Source organism: Hippocampus bargibanti, linkage group LG18 (assembly GCF_051943395.1).
Source record: "Hippocampus bargibanti isolate YZ-2025 linkage group LG18, ASM5194339v1, whole genome shotgun sequence".
NCBI classification, from domain to species: domain Eukaryota; kingdom Metazoa; phylum Chordata; class Actinopteri; order Syngnathiformes; family Syngnathidae; genus Hippocampus; species Hippocampus bargibanti.
This window is the reverse complement of record NC_142751.1, coordinates 2,579,851-2,598,772: the sequence shown is the minus strand read 5'-3', so window position 1 is coordinate 2,598,772 and position 18,922 is coordinate 2,579,851. Positions and strand designations below refer to the sequence as shown.

The 18,922-nt window shown below is 40.5% G+C and overlaps 1 long non-coding RNA gene across 1 annotated transcript in view; it reads left to right on the top strand.

The window, feature by feature from the left end:
- LOC148884211 (uncharacterized) overlaps positions 1 to 18,702 on the top strand; it is a 67,875-nt gene extending 49,173 nt beyond the window's left edge. The window contains exon 3 of the long non-coding RNA XR_016118269.1: positions 18,551 to 18,702. This is a non-coding gene — a long non-coding RNA (uncharacterized LOC148884211). The remainder of the gene's footprint in view (positions 1 to 18,550) is intronic.
- The last annotated feature ends 220 nt before the right edge of the window (positions 18,703 to 18,922 follow it).

The following is an 18,922-nucleotide window of genomic DNA, read 5'->3' as shown; positions in this document are numbered from 1 at the left end:
GTCTGTAAGAAAATAATCTGTTTCAAATTAGATATCAAGTAGACAGGATGAACTTCATTCATACAACTAGATTGAAAAATCAGTTCAGGAGGCACTTTGTAAGGGAAGGGCCAGTCAGGTCGCCTCGTCAGCCAGTTGGCTCTGCACCCCACTCATGATACTGATCAGGTTGTCACCCACCTGTTGCCAATTGGATCATTCGGGCTAGCATAAAATTTCCCTGTGGATTTTTTTGGTAAAAAAAGAGTCCCAGATGACGAGACAACCAACCCCTCATATGCCTTCTTTCTAGCTCTCTTTTGGAGTCGTAATAATGGACAAAACCGTAGCAGAGAAACATAATGTTCCCAATGCGGCCATTGATGTTCCAGATGTGACCGTTTTACACCTCTACCCGCTTGATACGCAAACTGCAGGGGGGTTTAGCTCACGGTTCCCCCTGCACTCAGTGTCCTCTCCAGAGTCTTTATATTCAAACCGTCAAAGTTTTGCTACAGATCTCGTCTGTATGCTGCGTTGAAACTCTCCAGAATTCAGCCAAGGTTGCAAATGCGCAGAAGGGCCTTACAAAGCTGACTTATTCCATCATGACCTGCCACTTTATTTGTCTTAATTCCCTTCAGTTCTTTTGATTCTTTCACGGAAGCCTGAGAAGAGATGTGATGGCGGCATTACACCAGGGCGTTTAATGCCGTCCAATTAAATGCTCAGCTGGCTAAAGAAGCAGGTAAGACCGAAACGGCATTGGAGAAAAAGTGTCAATTGGGGCAAAGGAAGTTGAGTACAACAGATAATGATAATAATAATACATTTCATTTCTAAGCTCCTTCCAAAACTCTCAAGGTGATTTTACAGTCACAGGATCATTGATGAAAAGGTTTCTTCAGCCGTCATCTGTACTTCTTTGAATGTGTCGGACGTTTCGCTTTTTATCCAAGATGCTTCTTCAGCAAACTAAAGTCTTACTGGTAGTTTTCACCCTATATATATCCCTACTGTCCAGACGTGGCGGTGCTAGACTTTGCTATGATAGGTACCTGCTCTCAGGTTGGGGGATGGAAACAGTTTGATTTAGTGTGCCAAGGGGGACAGGGGGGGGGGGGATTGCCTTGTAAAGTTTCTTCTTAAGAACGCTCTGTAAGTCATTAAAAAACATCACTTTTTCCCCCTGCTTTTCTTTCTACAAGCTACGGTTTAACAAGCCACTTTGAGGAAACGCTATGACATCAATTCATTTGTAATTGACGACAAGTGCAATCCATTTGTACGAAGCATGCGAGTGACGAAGGGCAAAAAATACAGAAAGCGGCAGAGATGAATGCAGATCTCAAAATTATATACAGTGGGACCTTGGCTTACGAACCCCTTGGCGTATGAACTTTTCGGTTTACGAACATTACATTTATGAAAATTTTACCTTGGCATACAAACTATTTTTCGGGATACACACAGAGCTGCCACAATGAGTGAACGAGCCCGTTCTCCTAATAATAAAATGGTGGCCAATGTTTTTGTCCTCTATTCCCCGCCCCCAGTCTTCGGTTAAAGCCACGTGTTTGGTCAAAAACGCAGCAGTGGGGGATGGTGTTACAGACAGAGAGAGTGAGGCCATTCTCCAAAAAAACAAAATGACGTCTTCGGTTAAAGCCACGTGATTGGTCAAGAACCCAGCAGTGTGTGTGTGTGACGGGGGGGGGGGTTAAACATTAAAGAGACAGGCAGACAGACAGAGAGTAAGAGAAAACACACACACACATGAAAGGGAGATGACAGAATTTTAAACCAAAAAACAAAAGTGAAAAATAAAAAAATAAAAAACATAAAAAAATGTTAGAAAATCGATCAAAAACAGTGTAATTTAGACTCGTTTGAACGTTGATCAGAATCAGAATCATCTTTATTGCCAAGTATGTAGAACACACAAGGAATTTGTTTCCGGTAGAACACGCTGCACGAGTATCGTCGTCAAAAAAACTGCTAAGTGGCACTATACAGTTCCATTTTGGCTACTGTTGAAAGAGTTCAAAGAGTTAATGGCTTGGGGGAAGAAGCTGTTTAAATGTCTGCTGGATTTGGTGCGCATGGACCGGTAGCGCCTGCCTGAGGGGAGTAGCTGGAAAAGGTGGTGGGCAGGGTGCGGAGGGTCCAGTAGGATTTTCCGCGCCCTAGTTTGGATTCTTGCAATGTGCAAGTCCTCGAGAGTGGGTAGGGCGGTGCCAATGATTTTTTCCGCCGTCCTAACTGTCCGTTGATAATTCAAAAGCAGAGTGTAGACTGGAAGGTTAAAATATCCCATCAATCAGGCTCCACAAATAACCCGCACAAGTCATCTTTACACTTCATGCAAAAAGCTGTCAACCCGCTAAATAGATCACAATTGATGAAGAACTAGATACAATTTTCACAGAGAAAGCACCTCCAAGGGATCATTCCTCAAAATGGTGAAACAAGCCTATGTTCCTCATCAAGTGCTTAATGCTGAGGGAACCGGACACTCCATTCCATCAAGCCATTAACGACAATCACAAAGGTAAATAAAATGACTTTATTGGACTGTACAGTTTATTTCTTTAATCGTAATAATATAGAACATTTATTATACATAAAAGAAGGTATATTTTGTGTAGTTTTAAGGCTTAGAAAATTAGAAAGAAGAAAATTACATTGTATGGGGACCTGGATTATTCTCATTTTAATGGTTTCCCATGGGAAATTAATTTTTGGGATAAACACTTTTCGCCTTACACACTCTGTCTGGGAACCAATTAAGTTTGCAAGCCAAGGTCCCACTGTATATATATATATATAAAAAGCCGTACCCTGGCACGGCTTTGGCGATGTGTCACGTTAAGATAGCTTCCTGTCACTCAACGACAACAAGGACTCACTGGGTTCAAGCGGAGGAGGGGAGATAGAACTTTCAAGACAAAATATATAGGGCGGAAAAAAAATAAAGACAGCAAGGGTAAAAAAGTACATCGTAGTTTAACTCATTCACTGCCATTCACAAATTTATTCGGGAAATAAAAATACGACGTTAAGCACCATTCACGAATGTGCTGTTTTTTCATGCTTGGGTGCCGATAAAGCGCTAGTCATTGCCCCTGGCAATGTTCTTACTTTTCCACAAGGGGGCAGCATTTCCTTTTTTTCCATGTTAGCGCTTTGTTCCAGCTTCAGTTGTTGTTAAAGCATTATATAAACCAATATTTCTGTATTGCCTTGTATTGTGGACAGTCTTCCTCATTTCAAGCTCATTTAACTCCAGACCTATACAATTGAGGAATTAACTCTATTCTGATCAAAGAAGAGCAAATAAAGTTTCTAACGCTGTATTGAATTTTTATGCAGTCCTAAAACTCAAAACTGTGTGGGTCCTGGAATTCAATAATAATAATAATAATAATAATAATAATAATAATAATAATAATAATAATAATAATAATAATAATAATACATTTCATTTTTAAACACCTTTCAAAACTCTCAAGGTCACTTTACGGTCACATGATAAGTTTGGATTTGGGTAAATGTAAGTCAATGATACAAAAGCTGTAATTAAGTCAAAATCAAATACTTAAAGGACAACCGACATCACTTTTTTGTTTCCTAACTGACATCAGAAAAACGTTTTATAGCATCTAAAATACCAAAAACGAACACGAACGAAACGAAGTATGATATTTTTAGTCAAATGCAAAACACCAATAAAAATGACTTAAAGTGTCCAAAAACTACTTCAAATTGAACCCGGAAGTGGCCAGTTTCAGAAGTTCCCGCCCCCTTGTTCGCTGTGTCCCCCCACCTCGAACAAGCCTTGCTGGAGAAGCAAAACAATTGCTTCAGATTCGGAAAATATGCTTTCTTGTTACTCATCCAGTTATAAATGTTCGGTTTAAATTCTTGTTTCTTTCCTGGTTCAGTGTTCAACGAAGTTCAGTGATAAAAATATCAGTGACGATGATAGATGGTGAACAAAAAACTACTTTATTCTAGTGAGACAGAAAAAGCACTTCTATCGTCGAGGCAGGAGCGAAGTCAGAGCACACGAACAAAGATAGGAACAAAGAGAGCGAGCTCCCGCTCTGACAAGTTTTTGAATGTCCACAGCAGCGATCTGTTGTCCAATCAGCTACGGACAACTCAGTGTTGGGAGGGTCTTAGACTGAAGTTGGAGCCGTTGCCTCTTTGCAACGACTATTGAACTAATAAGCTTGGTAATGCTATGTAACTAAATTAAACGTGCAATAATCATAATGTGTACTAAACTAAACATGAAATAACATAATATGTTTACTAATGTGCATAAAAGACTCTATCATTCCCTCCTGTTGTACATTTAAACATCAGTTCATAGATTTCCAAAAGTTTTCATGCATGCATGTCATACTAACTGCACAGGGAACCATTCTTTATTCTTGCTTTACTAATCTAATCTAATCTAATCTAATCTAATCTAATCTAATCTAATCTAATCTAATCTAATCTAATCTAATCTATCTAACAATATCTAATATTATCTAACCTAATCTAACTAACACCATGGAGAAGGCGAAAAACCTCTATCACAACTTTGCTGCTGTGATATGTAACCTCTCCATTTGTGAGGGTTTTTAAATTTTAATGAGGAAAACTCCTTCTCGGCTCTCCGTTTCTTTTTTTTGCTTTTGTTTGTTGGAGCAACCACACTCTGGCCATGGTGTACTATTCCTAGCTACAACACAGGGTCGCCTTCACGCATTTGTTGATACAAAACCTTTGCGTAATTCACCTGAGAATTAGTTATCATATTCATTAGTGTTGCTCTTAAGCATGGAATAATACAACCAATGACTAAGAAAATAAGTACAATCACAATTGCGAAAGGGATAAACACTCTGAGCAAAGTCCGATACCAAGGGCCCCCAAAGAGCCCGTCAAAGATCCACGGTTGATCAGGCCGGTGATCTTTGGCCATGGAATCTCTGAGATCCCTGACAACAGACAAAGCATCAGTCATGTTTATGGAATTCGCTTCTTCGGGTATGTACGTACAACAAGTGTCACCCACCATAGCACAGACGCCCCCTTGTGGGGCCGTCAAAAGGTCCAAAACCATTCTATTTTGCAGCACCATTTGTCTAATTGCTGCAATTTCAGTGTTTTGCATTTCATCGACTTCCAAACTGGCATTTACAAACACTTGAAACCTGTAGTCAATTGTTTCAATTCGTAGCATGTTTTTAGCCACTCCAATTTGTGGAAAAAGAGCTAACATTACCTTACTTCCCGTGCTATGGTGTTTGAATTGTTCTGGAACATCAGTTCCCCAGATCGAATCATGGGGCTTAAACGACACTCTTCTTTTCACATGATGGTGCGCTGGACGACTGGTAACGATGAAAGTATTGTCAGTTACAGTAACAGGTGCGCACATACCGTAGGCTCTCGGAGGAATAAAAGAATATACTTTCCAACCACATAACCACCAAAGATGTGAAGATACGGATAATATGGTGACATTGGTGTTTAACGGTAGCACATATAAACATCTATCCTCAACTATAAAACCTAAGTTTTGACCTGTACCGTATATTGCAACGCATACTGGTAATCGCAATCCGCTCTCGGTCATAACCTGATTTTCAGTTTCCAAAATGGTATCTAAACTTGGAACAATCTCTCCTCTCGAAGCATTGCGAAGAACTGGAAAATGTTGATCAGGTTTATGCGAAGATATTAACATATAAGCAGCTTGAGCCATTTTATCTCCAAATACCTTTGAATGCACTCGTTGTTGCGTCACTGAATGTGGCATATAGGAACAAACAAAGCAATTACTTTTCCTATTTTGTTTAGCAATTAGTGTAGCATAACGATACCACGTGATTGATAACAACGGATTCCAGTCATGTTTTTCTCCTGCAAACGGTTGATATAATGCGTCCATGACACCTGAATTTTTGGCTTTTTTGGCAGGTATTTCAACATAGGCTGTCAGTCTGATGTGCGGTTTATTTTGGAACGGCGATGTCACGACTGGTGATGTCAAAGATGACATGATGCATATAGTTACGGGAAAACCAGTGTGATGTTCACGAGAATCAGGACAGAGTCTCAAATCCATGCATCCTGCAACATCATGAGTTATGATAGCGAGTTGGATATCAGTCATTGTACCAGTTCCAGTTCCTGTTCCTAACCAGTTCCCTCGAGCTATCTTGACGACGATTCGTTTTGCTTCTTGGGCACAGCTATTTCGAACCCATTCTGTGTTAGGCTTAGAATGGACCACAACGGAATCCCAACCAGTGGTCCAAGCCTTCCCGGACTTGATACGAGCGTAGCAAAACTCTTGAGGATAATTGCTTCCATCTTGTCGTGCTTCGCTCACGAGGACGCTAAGGGGAAATGACACAATTCCTGCAGCTTCTAGTGGAAAGCAGGCTACAGGATGTGCCATGCTTGGACACTTTTCTGCCGTCGTTGGTTGTAAGGGTGGAGTTTGGCAGGCTGATGGAATGGGAGGCTTTACGTGCGTCATCTGGATTGCCTCCACTAATTCATACATCAAGATGATGTGGACCAAACCCATGGCTATTGAGTAGTTTGGCTCCGTCTCTCTTCCACCTGCTCCGGATCTGGTTGGTGAACGATTTTGCAATGGCTTTGATGCACCCAGGTAGATCTCTCGGCGATCTTGATGGCAGTTGGAGTTGTTATCAGCACGGTAAATGGCCCCTCCCAGTTTGGTGCAGACCAGGACTTCCTCTTGAACGCCTTGATCAGCACCTCGTCTCCGGGGCGCAGCAGTTTCTGTTCCTGTGGAGGGAACAGAACGGACTGCGGCAGTACACATGCTGACTGGACCTCTTTTGTTGTAAACATTTCGCACATCCATTTTGCCAACAAAGCGCCTGGATCTGATTCATTTTCTTGCCAGGGCACACCTTCCCATAATGGCAGGATGAAAGGTCTGCCATGCAAGATCTCAAAAGGCGTTAAGCCGTTATTAGTGGGTGTTATTCTCATATTTAGTTTAACCAAAAACAGACATTCAGGCCATGGTTTGTCTGTTGCCTCCATAGTTTTTCTAAGTCGATTTTTTATCGTACCATTCATTCTTTCAACTAATCCTGCACTCTGTGGATGATATGCACAGTGGTTCTTTAATACCTAAATGTTCAGAAATTTTAGTTATTACGTCATTAACAAAATGTGGCCCATTATCACTCCAAATTATTCTTGGTATGCCATGTTCTGGAATAATATGTTTGCATAATGCTTTTGCAATGCATAATGCATCGGATTTCTTTGAAGGCACAATTTCCACCCATTTGGTGAATGAATCGATTAACACCAAACAGTATTTATAAGAATTACTTGTGCTTAGTTCAATGAAATCCATGTGGACCACTTCAAAGGGGTGTGACCCCTGTGGAAATGTTCCTCTTTTTGGTCGCATGTTACTGTGGATTGTGTTTACAGCAAATCAAACAACTCCGACAAAAAATTTTTGCATACGAGTTGAAACCTCTGCTTAAATGGAATACTTTCCCTGCTATAAACACCATGCCCGCTGTTGATACATGTGAACTACCATGGCTCAATCGAGCCACCATAGGGAACATGTTTCTCGGTAAACATGGTTTGTTGTCTATTTTATACAGATCATCAACGAGCTTAGCACCATCGGCAAGCCACAAATCTTTTTCGGATTTTGTAGCGAACGCTTGCATGTCCTTCAAAACTTGTGTAGGCACTAATTCACGCATTTCTTGATTTACCAAATTGAAAGTAGTCTGAGCAGCCTTCTTGGCGGCTGCATGTGATCTTGCATTACCTGTGCAAACTTCGGTCTTTAGCCCTCGTGTGTGCTGCATATTTGCATACAGCGTTACCTGTGCAAACTTCGGTCTTTAGCCCTCGTGTGTGCTGCATATTTGCATACAGCTACACTTTTTGGAAGGAGGATAGCTTTCAATAAGCCTCTCAATAAATCTGCATGTTCAACAGATTTTCCGTTCGATGTAGTCATTCCTCTGCGGTTCCGCTGAGTTGCAAAGCAGTGAAGTGTGGAAAACGCGTATTGACTGTCTGTAAAAATGGTCACTGTTTTCCCTTCCGCCCATTTACACGCTTCAGTCAATGCAACAATTTCTGCTGCTTGTGCTGAATACGTGTTTGGTAATGAGCCATCAGCAATAATTTCAACATCGGTCACAACAGCATAGCCTACCCTGTTAGCCCCTGCATCTGACGTAGACGCAGAGCCGTCAACGTACAGGTAGATGCTGTCAGGTAAAGGTGTGTCTTTCAAGTCTGGTCGTGGTTTGCAGTTCTCATTTATTCTGTCAACGCATGAATGTGGTTCTCCGTCAACAGGTAGAGGTACAAGTGTCGCTGGGTTAATGCTATTGCACCTCTCAACAGTTATGTGTGGTTGTTCCAGCAAAGTTGTCATGATAGACAAATGTCGTGCTGGTGACAAGAAGGTCATTTTCGTGCCTGTAATCAATAAGTCAACCGAGTGTGGTACCATCAGCGTTGTGGGATGAAAAAGTACTAGTTCAGCTGACGACTGAACTGCCAACGCTAAGGCATGCTGGAAGAACTGCAGCCACTGGATCCAGTCTTTTAGAATAAAATGCAACTGGTCTCAGCTTTTGTCCATGCTTTTGTAACAGGGCTGAAGTCATGTATTTGTCTTTGCAGTCAACTGTTTGAACAAAAGGCTTGTCATAGTCAGGCAAAGCTAAGACGCTAGTGTTTGCTATCAAATTTTTTAATTCTGTAAATGCTTTACTGCCCTCTTCAGTCCACTGAATAGAGTCTTTCAGTGCCATCTCGTGTTGTTATATAAGTGTCAATAATGGTTGAGTAACTTGTGCATAATGCGGAATCCAAGTTCTGCAATAATTGCACAGTCCCGAAAACGTCATCATCTGTTTTTTCGTCTTAGGTCAAGGAACCTGCAAAATTGTCTGTTTTCTTTTAGTTGTCAACTCTCTTCCCTTTCTTGACAAAAGATGTCCTAGGAAAACAACTTCTTTTTGGCAAAACTGTAACTTATCCAAAGAAGCTTTGTTACCTGTATTCGCTAAATATTGGAACAAAGCTATTGATACAGTCTTGTTCTCATCTTCAGTCGGTGAAGCAATTAAGATGTCGTCAACGTACAAAAGAATCTGAGAGGACTCAGGATGTTTAAAATCAGCAATACACGAAGACATTTCCTGTGAAAAAAATTGTAGGGCTATCTGCAAACACTTGTGTCAATTTTGTATATGTATATTTTTTCCCATTAAATGTAAATCCGAACCAATGACGTGAATTTTTGTGTAACGGAATGGAGAAAAAGGCATTGCTCAAATCAATTACTGTAAACCATTTTTTGTCAGGTTTTAAACTGTTCAATAATGTGTGTGGGTCTGGCACACACGGAGCACGTGATTGTATGGATTTATTTATCTGTCGTAAATCATGCACCATTCTCCAAACTCCAGATTCCACTTTTTTAACAGGAAATATCGGTGTATTACATTCACAAGTTGGGTCTTCAATCAAAATACCAGCCTTCACCATATCTCGTATTACAGGAGTGATGCCAATAATAGCATCCTGTTTTAATGGATATTGTTTAAGTCTTGGTCGATAAGTCGTTTTAGGCAATACTTCAACTGGTTTTGCTGTTTTAAGTAAGCCCACATCTGTTTTTCTCGATGACCAAAGGGTGGCAGGGACGTCTGGAAAGTCCTCCGCCCCTAGAGTGGCCATTAGTCATAATTCTAGTGAATCAACCTTAACTGGGTCTCCCATAGCGTCAACTACGAATGACTCCAGAAAGTTCACTTTTCTGGGTTTGTACCCTTCTTCTGTTGGTATTAAAGCTATTTGTAATTGTTGTAACAAGTCTCTCCCCAACAAATTTATTGGACACTCTCCACTCAAGACCATAGTGACCTTGTATTGAGTTAGTCCCTCATCTAAAATTTTTATTGGTTTAGAAATAGGTAACAATGTCACTTTCCCATCTGCAGATACCACAGAAATTTGTTGTTGACTCGGAGTGACACCTGGAATGGTGTCTCTTAACACTGATCTGCATGCACCACTATCGCAAAGAAATTTGACATCTTTTTCCCAATTTTTAGCCAATATGTGCAATAGATGAAGCGACAGTTTCATCGTCAGAGCTTACTTTGGAAGACATCGCGACCATTGCTTTCACCTCTTTCTTAATCCGTTTCATCTCAAGTTCCTGTTCTCTGATTCTTGCTTGTGCCATCCAGGTCTCACAAGCAAGGATCTCGGCCCGAATCTTCCTAAGAGACTTGCTAACCGCGGATGCCTCCTGTAATTTTAATCGAAACATGATCTCTCTCAAAGGTTGAACTTGCAAAGCACCAGAAAATTCACCATGTTCCATCCACTTCTTACAATAAAGTTCACTTCCTGGGAACTTTTTAGACATAAATTCAACATCCCGATGAATTGGAGTCTTTTTAGAAAAAATAGCACCCATTTTCAATTTTCCAACAAACGAATTCCTTCTGTAACTATCACTCAGAAAAAAGGCACACAAAGATGTTGATTCGAACACAAAGAACAAAGGGCGCGAACCGCGCCAAACCTCAGTCACGATGCGCGTTCACGCACACACAAGAAATGCACTTACGCGCATACACAGACACACGCACACACACACGCACACACACACACACACACACACACACACACACACACACACACACACACACACGCACTAACGGCTCAAATGACTTCTTCGCCCCCCACCTTTTTTTCTTTGTGAGACAAAGGAACTTTTCTGTATCACTATTCAAGCACAGAACAAACCATTTTAAATGTATTAAATTTCAGATAACCCAGTACCGTAGCAGCTGCTCTTTAAAATAACATATAACGTCCGCATCAGAATTAAAAAACCTTTCGGTTTCCCAATCCCAAAACGGCCCTCACACAGAACTGAATCCCAGGGTATAACAATTTTTCCGCTGGAAGACTTGTGGATAAACCAGACAAATCTGGCCCATAAAAGCACCAGTATCTGTCGCGTGCACCCTTCCGTCATGCACCACCGGTCCCGTCTTCTTATTGGGCCCACCTCAGTCCAAAGAAAACCGCGTTACACCGGTAGGTATATGGGCTACATGAATGAGACACCTCTGGCCAGAAAGGAGTCTCACAATACATTCAAATAATGGCTGCTAGCTAGCGCGTCACTCACCTAGTGAACTAGTGAACCTCGAACACAAGCCGCGTAGTCAATCAGTCAGAACGATGGGAGATTCACAGCCGCCAGAAAGAACAGATATTCTTCCCGTCTCTTGTGAGGACTCACAAGCAGGCTTCAGCGAAGAGCGGAAAAAAAACAAACTTCGCTTTTCTCCGTAGGTTGACGCCAGCCAAGAAGCAGGTTCACCGCGCGTCGCCACGCGTCGTCACCCGTAGAATTCTTTTCTCTTTTTCTTCTTCTTTCTCGGGCAGAACCACCGGGAACTTCTTGAGCTTTTTTCCCGTCTCCTGTTGACTGGGGCGCACAGGTGGCACTCCTCAAATGCTCGGGCTGGTTGACTGGCATGGGTCACGGCACCAATTAATGTTCGGTTTAAATTCTTGTTTCTTTCCTGGTTCCATGTTCAACGAAGTTCAGTGATAAAAATATCAGTGATGATGATAGATGGTGAACAAAAAACTACTTTATTCTAGTGAGACAGAAAAAGCACTTCTATCGTCGAGGCAGGAGCGAAGTCAGAGCACACGAACAAAGATAGGAACAAAGAGAGCGAGCTCCCGCTCTGACAAGTTTTTGAATGTCCACAGCAGCGATCTGTTGTCCAATCAGCTACGGACAACTCAGTGTTGGGAGGGTCTTAGACTGAAGTTGGAGCCGTTGCCTCTTTGCAACGACTATTGAACTAATAAGCTTGATAATGCTATGTAACTAAATTGAACGTGCAATAATCATAATGTGTACTAAGTTAAACATGAAATAACATAATATGTTTACTAATGTGCATAAAACACTCTATCAATAAATATGATTCAAATAGTTCTGAAGAGGAAAGCATACATTGGATTGGATTGGATTTGCCTATATTAGTCTCGCAGTGGAGACATTTACATTTACAAATACAAGTTGTTCTGTGGGTGAGCAGCGGCAGACACACGCGCCAGCGTTCACTCAACCCGGAAGTAATTTAATTAAGATGGAAAGCTAGCCAGCTAGCTAAGATATAACCAATAGCTAGATAGCTAGATAGCACAGAGCTAGTGAGCTAGCCTGCTAATAGAGCCCAAATAGATAGCCAGCTAGGTAGCTAGGTTGGTAGCCAGATTGATATATAGCTTGATAGCTACATAAATAAAGTGAACCTAGTGACAATGATAAAAACCCTGGCATTGGAGTGGACATATTTTTGCACATTGTCTAGAAGTGAATGAGTGAAAAATTATACAATTATATCACCATAGTAACCAGTTCTTAGGGTGTCCAGTTTATCATGATATCATATTACAGGTTGTCATTATTGGCGTGTTGGACATTATTTTTTCAGCGGCCTTGTAACATGTGCGTGCATCCCGTCTGTTAGATCCAATTGCTTATTTTCAGTATTCCATTCAGGTTGGAAAAACTGGTGACAGAAATAACGTGTGTCCGCCGGTCAAATTAAATTATTGTTTTTGCTGGAGAAGCGTTATCAAACTCATTACATTGAGCGACACGCTTGCGACGGCGGTGTTCTCTGCAATTCATGAATGGATTTGATGCACGGACACACAACACATTCTTCATTTAAGAAATGATGCTAGCAAACAAATGCGACATGCTAATTAATTCCTTTCTGGTGGACTCCGTTGTGCTTGAGAGTGATTGTGTTTGTAAATGCAAAAAAAAGCTTTGATACAGCTCTTGTCTGAAATGTTAGCCGAGGCTAGTCTATTGTCTTTTCTGCCACTATTGACTAACAATGATATTTTCATTAAAAAAACTGCAAAACAGCACTTCAATTTTAGAATGTAATATTTGAATCGGCAATACTACTTCGTCATCCACAGATAAGCATCCCGGAATATGTTGTTTACCTTTTGAGCAAACCACCACCATTTTAAATAACATTTTAATGTTTTGATTAAAAGTACACAAGGAGTGATTGAATACAGCTCAAAGCTGTATTCATAATAAAAAGCTGTATTAATATGAATATGAATATGAATATAAATCTAAATCTTAATATTAATATTAATATTAATATTAATAATAATATGAATATGAATATGAATATGAATATGAATATGAATAAGAATATGAATATGAATATGAATATGAATATGAATATGAATATTGATATTAATATTAATATGAATATGAATATGAATATTAATGTTTTTGTGAAATGTAAATGTAAATGTTTTTTCACCTTCCACAAGGGGGCAGCATTTCCCTTTTTCCATGTTAGCGCTTTGTTCCAGCTTCAGATGGTGTTAGAGCGCTATATAAATCATCTAGAACTGGTTCATGTCACGAGGGTACAGCAAGTGCTGAAGAATGAATGACTGTGTCTTTGTGTGGTCGTGTTATTTGTTATTTAGTTATTTTTGTTTTTTGTTTTTTTACCCCAATATGGCGCCGCGAGAGTGGCTGCCTTTCCAGCAGCTCCTGTATTTTGTTTTTCTTCTTCTTTCTTTCCTCTTCCTTTCATCTCTTTGCTGCTGTGAAATGTACATTTTTCCACTGCGAGACGAATGAAGGTACATCCAATCCAATCAAATCCAATACAATCCAATGGATGCAACCGCTTCGTGTTTGCTTCCAACATTTAGCTCGTAGCAGATGTGCACATTCCACTATGAGGTCCCTGCTCCACCGGTGAAAAGGAAGCTTTGATCCTCTCCTCTTTCATCTAGAACTGCTTCATGTCACAAAGCGGGTACAGCAAGTGCTGAAAAATGAATGGCTCTCTGTGTCTTTGTTCTGTCATGTTATTTGTTATTGAGTTTTTATAACTTCAAGATGGCACCGCGAGGGAGGCTGCCTTTCGAGCAGGCCCTGCATTTGGTTTTCTACTTCTTTCTTTCCTTTCCCCTTCCTTTCATAACTTTGCTGCAGTGAAATGTAAATTTCTCCACTGCGAGATAATTAAAACTACATCCAATCCAATATGTATTGTGTTTTGTACAGCCGGCACAATTTCAAGCTCAGATAACTCCCGACTCATGTAACTTAGGAATTAACTCTTTCTTTATGAAAGAAGGGAGTCTGAGGTTTCTAACGCTGTATTGAATGTTTATGTAGTCTTAAAACTCAATATTCTGTGCGTCTTGCAATTTGACTGAAAATGACAAAAACTCTGGCACTATAGTGGACACATTTTTGCACATTATCTGACACTGACTAAGTTAAGATTGTACCCTCATTTTTTACCCTCTGTCTCCAAATTATTCGGCCATTTTCACACAAATTTTGTGTAAAAAAATGGGCAAACAAGAAAAATACCCCCAAAATATATTCCACCACTCATTTGAACTAAACAGCTGCTCTTTAGGATTTCTTCCTGTTTGGATTTCGCATGGAATGAAATGCTTCTCAAGTACTTCAAACTAGGGACAGACAAGTTGTGTCCATAATTTGTAAAATCGATTCAAATGACTTCTACTGAGCGTATTTTACAAAGATTCCACCGCATATAGCTGTATTTTACGTTTAAGGACACGCGCTGAATATTCCAGAAGTCTTGTTTTTGAGTTAGTGACGAGTCCTCACCCTATGTCACTGAAGGAACGCCCCTCACCGAGAAAGGACATACCTTGCATCACCTCACTGCATTCTGCTGTACTTTGTTTGGTCTGAAAACTTCGTGTTGATCCGTGGAAAACACATAAATAACGCGATGGTGGATCGTTGTGTGTTGCGTCAAGATTCTACAGTGTATTTGATGTTCGCTTACAAAACGTCCCAGGAGACAATTTACACAGAGCTTTGTCGCACTCTTCTGCCGTGGGTACCGTGAGTAATAAAGAGTTTGTCACTACAGATGCATCAAAATCTTCTTTTCCTTTCGGCTTTTCCCTTGACAGGGTCGCCACAGAATCAAAATGACCGGAATAAATTCTTTAATCGATTGCAAACATAAGTCCAAGATGGCGCCCGAGCAGGCAGCCGTCAGCAAGTGCTCTCGTGAGACTTGCTTCTTTTGTTTCTGTCTTGTTTTTGTGTTTTGTTTTGTCACTTTGTGTTGTTGTGCGTCGTATGGAACGGATATGGATTTTTTTCTGCATTTTTGGCCACAACATTCTTTAAGGAAGAGACTGTGCTGAAAGGTTGCGCCTTTTCGGCAGTACTGTTTTTGAATGGGAGGAATGTCGGTGCCATTTGACTGGACGGTGCCATTTGCTGGACATCTCTGGGGCCATTGTGCTTTTTTGCCTGTAATTGGCAGCATCTTCACAGCCTCGCTTTGTTCATCAGAAAGGTCGGTGCTGTTGGACAGTCTGCGGCTGGATGGATGCATGTCTTGAGGAGCCCGCCATAAGAAGGAGCATTAGCGCAGAGCGCCGAGCCGTATATAGAACTATCGCGGCTTGGAATTGAAGCGGATTCACGTGGGACAGGAGATGTGAGACAATCTTTTCATCAATGGATGCTACAGCTGCGTGTTGCTTTCAACATGCATGTCATGTTATTTGTTATTTTGTGTTTTTTTGTTCTTTTGACTTCAAGACGGCGCCGCGAGAGTGGCTGCCTTTCCTGCAGCTCCTGTATTTTGTTTTTCTACTTTCGTTCCTTTCATCACTTTGCTGCTGTGAAATGTAAATTTCTCCACTGCGAGACGAATAAAGGCAAATCCAATCCAATCCAATGTATGCTTTCCTCTTCAGAACTATTTGAATCATATTTATAACTGGATGAGTAACAAGAAAGCATATTTTCCGAATCTGAAGCAATTGTTTTGATTCTCCAGCAAGGCTTGTTCGTGGTGTCCCCCCACCACGAACAAGGGGGCGGGAACTTCTGAAACTGGCCACTTCCAATTTGAAGTAGTTTTTGGACATTTTAAGTCATTTTTATTGGTGTTTTGCATTTGACTAAAAATATCATACTGCGTGTTTTTGGTATTTTAGATGCTATAAAACGTTTTTCTGATGTCAGTTAGGAAACAAAAAAGTGATGTCGGTTGTCCTTTAAGTAATAATAATAATAATAATACATTTAATTTACAAGCGCCTTTCTGAACACTCAAGGACACTTTACAACAAAGACAACACACAAAACAGTAAAATCATGCATAAAACAATAAATAATAAAACAGCAGAATAAATTAGACCATGAAAGCAAGTTTAAACAGGTGGGTTTTCAGGTGAGATTTGAAAGTAGGAAGGGAGTCAATGTTGCGGATGTTGGGTGGAAGTGAGTTCCAGAGTACTTGATTTCGACTTAATTACAGCTTTTGTATCATTGACTTACATTTACCCTTGTTTGCTGGAACTGGGGTAAATGTGCAAGATGATAGGCAGCAAAATCTGCGGGTGAATTGTCTCCATAGAAACCGTACAATGCATGCTCGTCGCTTTGAATGCATCTTTTTTTGTACATATTTTGTACATATTTATGATACATTTGTGATACCTTCGCCAAAGCAAAGTGATACTCAGGTGGGGAAAAAAGTAATGTCAGTTGAGCTTTACCAGTTTACTATTTACAAAATGTCCCTGATCTATTGGGTACATTTAATGCCAACAAACTTCTTCAAGGTAAAGACACATCATAGGTACTGGATTCAACAGAGTAAAAGGGGATCATCGGTGGGATGCAAAAAAAACATGAGTTGCCAATTTATAACCTTTTGACCTCTTGCAACTTCACAATGTTGAATACACATATTGTCACATCAATCTAGCTAGCTGGCTTTCTAGCTAGCTGGCTTTCTAGCTAGCTAGCTAGCCAGCTAGATCCCCATTAGCTAACTAGGTAGATAACATCTATCTTTTTAGACAGCTAGCTAGCTAGATAGATAACATCTATCTTTCTAGCTAGGTAGCTGGATAACATCTATTTTTCTAGCTAGCTAGCTAGATAACATCTATCGTTCTCGCTATCTATCCTTCTACCTAGCCAGCTAGCTAGATAACCACATATCCTTTAAGCTACATCTTTCTAGCTAGGTAGACAGATAACATCTACCTTTCTAGCGAGCTAGCTAGCGAGCTAGATAACCATCTATTTTTCTAGCGAGCTACCCATCGATCTTTCTAGCTAGCTACCCATCTATCTTTCTAGCTAGCTATATACCCATTTATCTTTCTAGCTAGCTACCCATCTATCCTTCAAGCTAGCTACCTATCTATCTTTCTAGCTAGCTAGCTAGATACCCATTTATGTTTAGAGCTAGCTAGACACCCATATATCTTTTTAGCTATCTACATAGCTATACATCTCTCTAATGGTCTAAATTATATTGGTTTGAGGCTATAATGTCGAGGAGGTACATCCGATAAAAATTAAAACCGAAAGGGGAAATGTGACACACAAAGCAGTTATATAGGATAGGTGAAACGTGATGTGGGCCAAATATATCGTCATTGTACGCAGCCCCACTTTTCCATGTCGTAACGACAAAATATTACAACGCGGACAGACTGTCCTTAAACCCTGGTAAGTGAGTAAAAAGTAACACTGGATATATGTATCTCAGCTCCATTTGTCGCATTAAAGTTTATACCATTTGTCTTTGTCACTGACTGGCATTTTCTCACTTGGCCTTTTATTTTTTTTATTTTCATCATAAAACACATGATATTGGATAGGCGAATTGAAAGTGTAACAATGTGACATTTGGGATCTGATCATAAAGACCGTAAATGAGTCTCATCCAAAATGAGCACATACTCTTTTATCCCCCTTGACTTGACCACCGAATAACTCAAACGCACATTTACAATATACACGGTAACACCCGTATTGCTGGTGGATTGCATCTGTGTGTTGGTGTTTCTGAACTCTCGGGCACATTTTATTCTTTATTAATTTTACTCCCAAATGTATATTTAAGGAACAGAAGCTATCTAGATACCTAGCTATCTCTTAGCTATCTTTTAGCTAGGTAGCTTTCTATCAATTTGAGCTACTTCCTGTTAGTTATATAGCTGCATAGCTATCTAGGTATCTATCTAGCTATCCTTGCTATCTATTAGCTATCTATTATCTAGCTAACTTTCCATCCATTTAAGTTACTTCCAGGTTGAGTTAACGCTGGCGCGTGTGGCAGCCGCTGCTCACCACAGTAAAACTTTTTTGAAAGGCTCTTATAAATCTACTTCTTTTCCTTTCGGCTTTTCTATTCAAGGGTTCGCCACAGCGAATCAGTAACCTCCATCTTCAGAGGTATGATACGCATGTTTGTTTTGGCCAAGCTTTTACGTCTGATGCCCTTCCTGACACAACCCTCTGTATTTATCCGGGCTTCTTTGTGGCTACAGCTCTTATAAATGAAATGTATTATTATTATTACAATCATTATTTTTGTTTTTCATGTTTTCTGTTTCTGTCAAGATCTGGTTGGCGACCAAAGGGTGGCGTTGTTGGCCCCGCCTGCACCTTCACAGGTGCTGGTCATTCCGAGCCTTGGCGGACTGCCACGTTCGGATTGGCGACCACCGGATAGCGCTGTCAGCCTGCCTGCTGCCTCGCAGGTGCTGGTCGTTACAATCAGTGACACTTAAAAGGACTCCCGGCACGATCATCCGGTGTCGGGTCATTGTTGGATGTATTGTGCATTGTATGCTGTGTATGCGTTTGTTTCATCTTGGCAGACTTTTACTCTTGGTCCTTGGACTTTGATGTTTTAGATTTTGTTCCTGTTGACGTTATTTTAATACAATTTCAATACAATTTCTCAAATACAACGTGCTGTATTTTGTATTT